This window comes from Taurulus bubalis, assembly GCF_910589615.1.
Source record: "Taurulus bubalis genome assembly, chromosome: 2".
NCBI classification, from domain to species: domain Eukaryota; kingdom Metazoa; phylum Chordata; class Actinopteri; order Perciformes; family Cottidae; genus Taurulus; species Taurulus bubalis.
Genome location: NC_136590.1, coordinates 792,769 through 802,768, shown reverse-complemented (window position 1 = coordinate 802,768; position 10,000 = coordinate 792,769). Strand labels below are relative to the sequence as shown.

Sequence of the window (10,000 nt, the reverse complement as noted above, 5' to 3'; positions counted from 1 at the left end):
GTGTACACAATATGAGCATCAATCTCTACTTAGAGCACCAAGAGTACTCACATGCAGAATGGTTATGTTATACATTAAGTCATTGGAGGATAATGAGGTGTTCATGTGTAATGTTGCAGCTGGTAAAGATGGATGTTTAATGCTTCATGTACAGCTGCTAACCTACAGGGTCACAAGCGAGACCAGACCTGGAACACAAGGACCTGCAGTCAGACTCTGACCCCGTGTCGGAGTCAACGGAGGAGACAATAACCACGAGGTCGGCATCTACCTGTGATCTGAGGATTCACGGTGAGCAGCGGTGACGTGAGCATTGAAGCAGCTGCCTCGTGTTTCAGGAACTAACCTGTAGTTTCGTCTCGTCAGCTGGGTTCTTTTTCTGTATTTGTACGTTTCCCACTTCAAGAGTTCCCCCAGAGGAACCGAGTCGTCCGGCTCTGAGGCGCTGAAGGTTGTTCTACCTTTTCAACAATCTGAAGAAACACCTGCTCTGCTAAAGGACTAACGGCAGACAGTGGGTTTGTGTATTTGTGCAAAAAGAAGTCGTGTACATCTACACAACCTCAGCCAGGTGGTGGACCAAATCTGAAAAAATAAACTGCATTTATGACAGAAAGATTTTAAACAACACAGATGTTCATGTGAACACAAGGGTTCCAGAGCAAACCAGAAGAAATATGAGAGAACATGGAACCAAACCAGGACTAAAGCACTGGAGACTATTGGACTGAAACCAGGACTAAAGCACTGGAGACTACTGGACTGAAGCATGGCTTCATGGTTCAGCACTAGTGGTTAGCACTAGTGGACTGAGTCTGACAGAGTTTGACCCCAACAGGCCAAAGAGGAACTCGTCTCTGTTGAAACCGAAACAGGAAGGGTTTGTCCGGCGCTGCGTTCCTCCAGCAGAAGCCTGTGTTTACTGACTGAGTCTGACTGCAGTTCAAACCGAAGCACTCAAGACATCAACACCAGAGCCACAGACTTCCTGCTCTGAGATTCATGGCAAGTGTCTGTTGTATGAGGACTAAACACATAGTCCTGGTCTTAAACTCTGACTAAAACACATAGTCCTGGTCTTAAACTCTGACTAAAACACATAGTCCTGGTCTTAAACTCTGACTAAAACACATAGTTCTGGTCTTAAACTCTGACTAAAACACATAGTTCTGGTCTTAAACTCTGACTAAAACACATAGTCCTGGTCTTAAACTCTGGTGATTATTAAACCAAAACAGGACTAAACCAACCAAGAACATCAGAACAATGTTAGGACTAAAACACCAACAGTTATTGGATCAAACCTAAACTAAGACTATAACACCGAACAATATTGGCCCAAAATAGGACTAAAACAACAGGTAATTCTGGTCCTAGCAACCAAATCACAGAATATCAAACCAAACCCGGACTACAAGGCCACAGGACATCGATCAAAGTTAGGGCTAACATACCAAAGACTACTGGACCAAACCAGGACTAAAACAATAGAATATTAACCCAGACCAGGAAGATGAAGCCTCTAACAAACCAGATAATATTGAGTCAAACCAGGACTAAACCACATAATCTAACCAGGACTAAACACCAAATTAAACCAGGACTAAACACCAAATTAAACCAGGACTAAACACCAAATTAAACCAGGACTAAACACAGAATCTAACCAGGACTAAACACAGAATCTAACCAGGACTAAACCACCAGGTCAAACCAGGACTATAACCCTAGACTACTGGACTAAACCTGAGCCTGCTGTATAATGAGTCAGACTTTAATGCTTCCAGCTTCTATGGTTATGATTCACCACACCGGCACTAACTTGACGTTCTCCTCTCCCACTTCCTGTTTCTGAGCGTGTGCACCGGCTGGCGTCATGACGATCAGCTCTGAGCTCAGAGAACATTAATAATATATATATGTATATATATATATATATATATATGTATATATATATATATATATATATATATATATATATATATATATATATATAATATACATGCTGGTCATGTTAGAGCTCCTATATTCTAGAAGGATACACAAACATAGTATTTGACTCTTAATTTATTATAATATTTACTGCCGTCATCTATTCTAGACATGAGGCAGCAGTTGTGTTTTTACATTTCTCCTGATCTACCTGCAGTTAAAAGGATAGTTTAGTACTATGATATTCTTACAGTAATACTACTGTTATTTCTCTATAGTATTACTGTAGAACATATTTCACTTTATATTCACTTCTATCTTAATATTCTAATATTTAATCTGACATAACGACTATAATATTTCCATTGTTATGAGTATACATAGGTGAGTACTTCCTCTGGTATTACTGGAGGTAGTATTCATCCTCGTACTCTGTTACATCATCGTAGTATTTATATATATATATATATTAGCACTATGATCTGAGAGTATAATACTACAGTATGTTATAACATGCAAAGAAGAAGTGAGTCAGTGACACACACACACACACACACACACACACACACACACACACACACACACACACACACACACACACACACACACACACACACACACACACTGGGAGTGGTCGCACTTCATCTCCAGTTTCCAGCAGCGACAACCAACAAACCAACAAACAAGGTTATTGATCCGTGCTAAAAGTTTGGACAGAGAAAGGAAACACACACACGCACACACACACACCTACACACACACACACCTACACACACACACACACACACACACACACACACACACACACACACACACACACACACACACACACACACACACACACACACACAAACAGCGGAGCACCGGGCGGATGAAACGCAGAGGCTCACCGGTCATCAGTCCTCCTCTCCGGGCAGCAGCTCCGCTCAGTCCCGCTCCGTCTGCTGCGTGTCAGTGTGTGTGTGTGTGTGTGTGTGTGTGTGTGTGTGTGTGTGTGTGTGTGTGTGTGTGTGTGTGTGTGTGTGTGCGTGCGTGCGTGTGCGTGAGGGAGGGACAGATTATCTCTATCTCAGTGCGAGGCGGGCGGAGCTCATGAAGAGGAGGAAGTCCGAGAGGAGAGAGAGGAAGTGGTGGAGCAAGTTTGAGGAAGTTTACTGTGTGTGTGTGTGTGTGTGTGTGTGTGTGTGTGTGTGTGTGTGTGTGTGTATGTGTGTGTGTGTGTGTGTGTGTGTGTGTGTACTTTTCTGTCAGTTCAGTTCAGAGTTGAGAAACTTTCAACAAGAAACTAAAAATCTTGTGCTTCATGTTTCTACTGTAATTTAAAGAACCAATCAGAGATCAGCATGTAATGAAGCCCCGCCCATGAGCAGGCTGATTGACAGGTCTCTTGATACAGAAACCTAAAAAAGTTCTTTAAGGAATAGTTCGACATCTTCTTGCTCTCAGTGGAAACCTGTGAATGAGAATCAGTTGACAACTGTGTGGTCATTGTGAGTCCCTTCATGGTCATTGTGAGTCCCTTCATGGTCATTGTGAGTCCCTTTGTGGTCATTGTGAGTCCCTTTGTGGTCATTGTGAGTCCCTTCATGGTCATTGTGAGTCCCTTTGTGGTCATTGTGAGTCCCTTTGTGGTCATTGTGAGTCCCTTCATGGTCATTGTGAGTCCCTTTGTGGTCATTGTGAGTCCCTTCATGGTCATTGTGAGTCCCTTTGTGGTCATTGTGAGTCCCTTCATGGTCATTGTGAGTCCCTTTGTGGTCATTGTGAGTCCCTTCATGGTCATTGTGAGTCCCTTTGTGGTCATTGTGAGTCCCTTCATGGTCATTGTGAGTCCCTTTGTGGTCATTGTGAGTCCCTTCATGGTCATTGTGAGTCCCTTTGTGGTCATTGTGAGTCCCTTTGTGGTCATTGTGAGTCCCTTTGTGGTCATTGTGAGTCCCTTTGTGGTCATTGTGAGTCCCTTCATGGTCATTGTGAGTCCCTTTGTGGTCATTGTGAGTCCCTTCATGGTCATTGTGAGTCCCTTTGTGGTCATTGTGAGTCCCTTTGTGGTCATTGTGAGTCCCTTCATGGTCATTGTGAGTCCCTTTGTGGTCATTGTGAGTCCCTTTGTGGTCATTGTGAGTCCCTTCATGGTCATTGTGAGTCCCTTTGTGGTCATTGTGAGTCCCTTCATGGTCATTGTGAGTCCCTTTGTGGTCATTGTGAGTCCCTTCATGGTCATTGTGAGTCCCTTTGTGGTCATTGTGAGTCCCTTCATGGTCATTGTGAGTCCCTTTGTGGTCATTGTGAGTCCCTTCATGGTCATTGTGAGTCCCTTTGTGGTCATTGTGAGTCCCTTTGTGGTCATTGTGAGTCCCTTCATGGTCATTGTGAGTCCCTTTGTGGTCATTGTGAGTCCCTTCATGGTCATTGTGAGTCCATTTGTGGTCATTGTGAGTCCCTTCATGGTCATTGTGAGTCCCTTTGTGGTCATTGTGAGTCCCTTTGTGGTCATTGTGAGTCCCTTTGTGGTCATTTTGAGTTCCTTCATGGTCATTGTGAGTCCATGTGTGGTCATTGTGAGTCCCTTTGTGGTCATTGTGAGTCCATTTGTGGTCATTTTGAGTTCCTTCATGGTCATTGTGAGTCCCTTTATGGTCATTTTGAGTTCCTTCATGGTTATTGTGAGTCCCTTTGTGGTCATTGTGAGTCCATTTGTGGTCATTTTGAGTTCCTTCATGGTCATTGTGAGTCCCTTTATGGTCATTTTGAGTCCCTTCATGGTCATTGTGAGTCCCTTTGTGGCCATTTTGAGTCCCTTCATGTTGTGTCCTTTTGTGGTCATTTTGAGGCCCTTTGTGGTCATTCTGTGTCCCTTTGTAGTCATTCTGTGTCCCTTTGTAGTCATTTTGAGTGCTTTCATGTTCATTTTGAGTCCCTGTGTGGTCATTTTGTAGCCCTTTGTGGACATTCTGAGTCCCTTTGTGGTCATTTTGAGTCTGTTAATGATCATTTTGAGTCCCTTTGAGGTTATGTTGTGGCCCTTTGTGGTCATTGTGAGTCCCTTCATGGTCATTTTGAGTCCCTTCATTTTGTGTCCTTTTGTGGTCCTTTTGAGTCCCTTTGTGGTCATTTTGAGTCCCTTTGTAGTCATTTTGAGTCCCTTCGTGGTCATTTTGAGTCCCTTTGTGGTCATTTTGTGTCCCTTTTAGATAGATAGATACTGTATTCATATGCCTTCATGAGCACTGTGTGTCTCTTTGTGTTTTTTTTTATTCTCTTGCTGATGTTTTGCTTCTGTCTGTTTGTTTTGAGTCTTTCTGAGGTGGTTTTGCATCCCTTTGTGGTCATTTTGTGTCCCTTTTAGATAGATAGATACTGTATTCATATGCCTTCATGAGCATTGTGGGTCCCTTTGTGGTGTTTTTGTATTCCCTTGCTGATATTTTGCTTCTGTCTGTTGGTTTTGAGTCTTTCTGGGGTGGTTTTGCATCCCTTTGTCATCATTATGTGTCCCTTTGTGTTCAATTTGTGTCCCTTCATGGTCATGTTGTGTCCCTTTGTGAACATTGTCATTGTTGTCACAACTAGACCTGAAGGGAATCGTTTCACTAGTTTCTCCTGCACGTCCCCTCTCTGGCCGCAAGAGGGCGCCATTACACCGCCGCTACGGACGTATGCTGCCTTCCTGTGCTGTCGGAAATTACACAACCATGAAAGAAAATGAGCGTATCAGAGAAGAAAACCTGCAGGATTCAGCTCATTTCACATCATGAATCTGAAACTTATGTATAATATATATATATATATATATATATATATATATATATATATATATATATATATATCAGAATCAGAATCAGAATCAGAAAAACTTTATTTATCCCCGAGGGGTAATTAAGAAGGCAAAGAGCGGCATATAAAGAGATTAAGAAACAAATAAAGAAATTAAGAAACAAACAATAATGGATGAAGACAAGGATAGGAAAGAATTATACACACACGCAAAGATGAGGAGGTTCTATGATGAATAAAGGTGCAGGTGAATGATAAGGTGCAAGTAAATATAAGTGAAAAAAATAAAAATAAAAATACAGTTATATATTTCAATAATAAATAGTAAAGAATAAACAAATAAATATATACATATGTTCTAGAATTGTGTTATTTATACTAATACGGTGGCAGACCAGCTGCTAGATGCTAAGTGAGGGAGAAGTGTGATTATGTTAACCCTGTAGTATTTAGGAGGAGAACAGCTTTGGGGATGAATGTGGACTTGCTTCTCTGGGTTTTACACGCTGGACAGCGTAACCTACGTCCTGATGGGAGTCGCTCTAAGGATGAGTGCAGCACATGTGATGAATCACGGAGAATACGGCGGGCCAAGCCACATGTCTGCTGCTCATACACAAAACTAAGATGACGTGTAGGAAGTCCGATGACCTTGGAACACACTTTAACAATGTTATGCAGGCGGTTCCTGTCCTGTAGTGTGATGGAGTGATACCAGCAGCAGATGGAGAAAGAAAGAATACTTTCAATAAATGAATAGTAAAATGTCAGTAAGATGTTCTTACTGACAGAAAAAGAGTTGAGTTTTCTGAGAAGGTACATCCTTTGATGACACTTCCTCACGATCCCTTCAGTGTTGGAGCAGAACTTCAGCTGGTTGTCGAAGATGGAACCCAGATATTTGTAATCCACAACAGCTTCGACGGGGGAACCATGGATCATAGTGGTGACAGCAGTAGCCTGTTCTCTGTTCTCTGTTCTCTGTTCTCTGCGGCTGTTGGAAAAGGTCACCACCATGTCCTTGGTTTTGGTTTTGCTTGGTTTTGCTGATATATATATATATATACATTCAAATTGGAGCTAAAAACTGTTAGTAAACTAATTGTAATAGTAACTGAGTAATAGTTTAGGTCAAATCATACCTCACTGACCGCCAACAATTCGTGCAACTAAGGAACCACAAGTCTGGGTGTTCGGGTGTTTCACTGGGAGTGCCCCAGGTGTCAGTCTTGGGTCCCCTTCTTTTCACCATTTACCTCCTCCCCCTGGGCACACTCCTCCGTCACCATGGGATCCATTTTCACTGCTACGCCGATGACACACAGGTCTACATCTCCTCTAAACCGACAGCTGCCATCCCTCCTACCTCCCTCATCACCTGCCTTGATGACATCCGGAGCTGGATGAGCAGGAACTTTCTAAAGCTAAACGGCAATAAAACTGAGGCCCTGCTCATCGGCTCCAAATCCATCATCACCAAATCCCTACACACCCCAGCTCCACCCATCATCATCGACGGATTCCCTGTACCCTTCTCCCCCCAAGTCAAGAGCCTCGGCGTCATTCTGGACAGCACCCTTTCATTTGCACCCCATATTCAAAACATCACCCGGACTGCATTTGTCCACCTCCGCAACATCTCCAGACTCCGCCCATCGCTGACCCAGTCCAGCACCGAAATCCTGGTCCACTCATTTGTCACATCCCGCATCGACTACTGCAATGCCCTCCTCACCGGACTCCCCACCAAACTCATCAACAGACTGCAAATCATTCAGAACTCAGCCGCCCGGATCATCACCTGTACCAAAGCATCGGCCCACATCACTCCTGTACTCATCCAACTTCACTGGCTCCCTGTACAATACCGCATCGACTACAAAAACCTTCTCCTCACCTATAAAGCTCTCCACAGTCTAGCCCCCACTTACCTCTACGACCTCCTTCAGGAATACACTCCCTCCCGCACTCTCCGCTCATCTTCTTCTGGACTGCTATCCATCCCCACGCCACGCCTCAGTACCATGGGTGCCCGAGCCTTCAGCTGCTCAGCACCCAGGCTCTGGAACTCCCTCCCCCCACACATAAGACAATCAGACTCCATCACATCATTCAAGTCTCAACTCAAAACTCATCTGTTCAAACTGGCATACACACTATAACTGGTCCCTGTGCACCTCACTTGTTTTATGTTGATGCTCTGTTTACTGTTGTTTATATCTTTTATGCTTATCTTTTACCCTGTATTATTTTACTGTAATTGTAAGGTGACCTTGGGTGCCTTGAAAGGCGCCTCCAAATTTAATGTATTATTATTATATTATTATTATTTTTAAGTAATACAACTACGATTTAAGTTCATTTAGTACTCAACGTTCTCTTAAAAACAAATATTCAATGGTATCTTTGTCAATAAAGCTATTTCTGATGAGACGAACATACATATTTATGTCTTGTAAAGTATGAAGTCTCCATCACCCAAAAACCGTGGTTTTAAATAAAGTTATTATCATGAAAATACGTTTTTATTATTTTTCTGGACAGAATTATATGACAATTTCCGTAATAAGATGCTTTCTATAACCATATACAGTAGGTGTGAACTGAATATTTTTGCCAATGCCTTCTCTGAATTCCGAGCTTTTCTGCGGGTACATGAACGCAGCATAGGCGGAACTCCTCGCGTTTCTTCTTCTCCTTTTCCTCGGCAGCACTTTGTGAGTCTGAGGACTGCGCGACGAACTCGCTTCATCTTCCTCCCGCTCGAGAGCTTCATCATCATCAGCTGGTCGGGTCCATGGACTAGAGGAGCGGCCGCGAGGTGAGTGACGACACAGCTTTTAGGGACTGGAACCTTTTCTCTCATGTGAAGCTGCACAGCTGTGTGACCTCTGACCTCTGGAGGGTCGCTTCACTTCACTGACAAGACCACGAAACACTGGAGCTGACACAAAGGAAAAGTCACTGGAGGAGTGATACAGGAGTGATACAGGAGTGATACAGGAGTGATACAGGAGTGATACAGGAGTGATATATAAGTGATACAGGATATGAGTGATACAGGATATAAGTGATACAGGATATGAGTGATATATATATATCACTCATATATAGGATACAGGAGTAACATAGGAGTGATATAGGATATAGCAGTGATATATCAGTGATACAGGACTGATATAGGACATAGGGTGATATAGGAGTGATACAGGAGTGATATATGATAAAGGAGTGATATAGCAGTGATATAGGATATATGAGCGATACAGGAGTGATTTTGGATAAAGGAGTGACATAGGGTATATGAGTAACAAGGGAGTGACATAGGAGTGGCATGGGAGTGATATATAATATAGGAGTGGCATATGAGTGTTATGGGAGTGATATAGGATATAACAGTGGCATAGGAGTGGTATAGCAGGGATATAGGATATGAGTGATACAGGAGTGATAAATCAGTGGCATAGGAGTGATATAGGAGTAATACATGAGTGATATATGAGTGACATAGGAGTGATATATGATATATGAGTGACATAGGAGTGATATAGGATAAAGGAGTGACATAGGGTAAATGAGTAACATGGGAGTGACATAGGAGTGATATAGGATAAAGGAGTGACATAGGGTAAATGAGTAACATGGGAGTGACATAGGAGTGATATAGGAGTTACATGGGAGTGATATATAATATAGGAGTGACATAGGAGTGATATTTGAGTGATATAGGAGTGTTATAGGAGTGATATTTGAGTGTGATATGAGTTATATAGGAGTGTTATAGTAGTGATACAGGATATAGGGGTGATATAGGAGTGATATAGGAGTGACATAGGAGTGACATAGGAGTGATATTGGAGTGTTATATGAGTGTTATAAGAGTGATATTGGGGTGTTATAGGAGTGATACATGAGTGACATAGGAGTGTTGTAGGAGTGACACAGGAGTGCTATAGGATGATACAGGATATAGGGGTGTTATAGGAGTGATATTGGGATGTTATAGGAGTGATATAGGGGTGTTATAGGAGTGATATTGGGGTGTTATAGGAGTGATATTGGGGTGTTATGGGAGTGACATAGGAGTGTTATAGGAGTGATATTGGGATGTTATAGGAGTGATATTGGGATGTTATAGGAGTGATATTGGGATGTTATAGGAGTGATATTGGGGTGTTATAGGAGTGACATAGGTGATTATGGGCTGGTGCAGGTTATGTCAATGCAGGGTTTATTAAAACATGTAAGGCTCATTTACAGTTAGGAATACATATTTATGCAATACAGATTA

The 10,000-nt window shown here is 42.5% G+C and overlaps 1 protein-coding gene across 3 annotated transcripts in view; it reads right to left on the bottom strand.

The window, feature by feature from the left end:
* The window catches only part of rhogb (ras homolog family member Gb), a 12,716-nt gene extending 9,799 nt beyond the window's left edge, over positions 1–2,917 (bottom strand). For 2 of the 3 annotated variants that reach the window (XM_079235823.1, XM_079235826.1), the window contains exon 1: positions 2,823–2,917. The gene's annotated coding sequence lies outside the window, so the exon portion shown is untranslated. Of the gene's footprint in view, positions 1–346; positions 383–2,822 lie in introns of those variants that run through there. The other variant, XM_079235824.1, reaches the window with a different exon arrangement.
* Positions 2,918–10,000: the final 7,083 nt, after the last annotated feature.